This window comes from Tyto alba, unplaced genomic scaffold, assembly GCF_018691265.1.
Source record: "Tyto alba isolate M040663 unplaced genomic scaffold, T.alba_DEE_v4.0 Super-Scaffold_13, whole genome shotgun sequence".
NCBI classification, from domain to species: Eukaryota; Metazoa; Chordata; class Aves; order Strigiformes; family Tytonidae; genus Tyto; species Tyto alba.
Window position 1 is genome coordinate 26343528 of NW_024881275.1, and position 1788 is coordinate 26345315.

Below are 1788 nucleotides of genomic sequence, written 5' to 3' on the forward strand. Positions count from 1 at the left end.
TCCTTTGTTGCTGTATGTTCCCCCTATGTCTCAGTTAAATCTGTCTCCCATCACATCCCTTTGTCAAAAAAGGCAACCAAGGATCAACAGTGAGGTGAGTGGAAACATGAAACTTTCTCTGGATCTCTGCACTGTTTTCTCTGCTTGACAGACACTCTGCTCCCTATATGTAGCCTTTGACCTACAAACTTGAAAGAGTTTCCTAACCCTTGAAATATATGGAAGAATTCCATAAGATTGTTTTTTTTTTTGTTTTTTTTTGTTTTTTTGTTTTTTTGTTTTTTTGTTGTTGTTTGTTTGTTTTGGTTTTGTTCTTGTTGGTTTGTGGTTTTTTTGTGTGTTTTTTTTTTTTTTTTTTTTTTCCCACCCTCATCCTTGTTGATGGCTGTTTTGATAGACTCTGTGAACTTTGTTGGGCAAATTTAATTTTCTAACAGGTCATCACGAATGTTTTATGTCAACAACCAACAAAGTGGTTCTTCATAAAACAGCACAAATGAATGCATATGCTTGATGTTCCTTCAGTATGAGTCATTCATAAAAGCCTGGGCAATAACTATAATAGTAATGGATGGATAGTGGTAGATATAAAATGTGAAGAACAAGTTTAGGAGGAAGATGGTTTGTTGAAATGTCAGGCAGGCTGAAATAAAAAGAAGCCTACCCATGTAACTGGGAAGTGAAACAAGAAGCAAGATTCTCTTTCAAAGGCCTATGGTGGTAGCACATTTATTAATTAAGTATTTTATCCTTCACAGCAAAGGATATGCTTTCATGAAACTGGAACAGACATATGTCATTATTTCTGCCTATGAAGAAGACAGCTTTTTTAAGTTTAGATTCACACAATTCACAGTGGGAACTCATGGTGTCTAGAAAACACAAGACAAATGAACCAGATCTTTATTTCTAAGTTGATTAATATATCTTTATTATTAGGTCCTACGTGTGATGTATGAAGATCATAACTCCCTATGTGTGATGTATGAAGATTATAACTCCCTGTATGTTTAAATCATGTCTGGGCTTGTCAGGGTTTACAGGCTTTGGCAGACTGATGAATAACATAGCGCTATATACTTAATGTGGGGCAAGTCTGAGAAGATTTAGAGTCTTGATTTGATTTATAATTCACATCTTGAAATTTATTTAGGGTGAGATTAAACTGGGATGTTGTCACACAGCTGGGCAAATAATTATGTATGATTGACAAAGCCTCTTTTGCTTGTTGATTGCCCCTGTGCAGCTTATATTTTTCACATTTATTCATAGAGTAAAATATTAGAATATATTTTGTTGGAAAGGACGTCCAAAAATCATCCAGTTCAACCTCCTGCTCAAGTCAGGACCCATTATACCTAGCTGCCTTGCCTTTGGTGAGTGAAGTTTGAATATCTCCTAAGCCTAAGATTTCACAGCCTCTTTGAGCTCCTGCTTAAGTGTTTGATTAGCCTCACTGTAATCAGTGTTAATTAGCTTCACCTCTATTATCTAATCAGAATTTCCTTTTTTGCCTCTTGTGACTGTGCCCCCCATCTTTCCAACATGCATCTCCAAGAGGTCCCTGGTTCTTTTCTTCTCTATCTCCTCCCATTTGGAAGTTTCAGAGACCAATAAGGTCCCCTTATATGGTCTTCTCTGTGCTAAACCCCCAGTTCTCTCAGCTTCTCTTCTTACAACAGTCAATCTAGTTCCATAAGCATCTCTGTGGTCCTCCACTGGACTAGCTCCAGTAAGTCAATATACTTCTCATGCTGGGGAGTGCAGAACTGTGCAGAGAACTCCAGA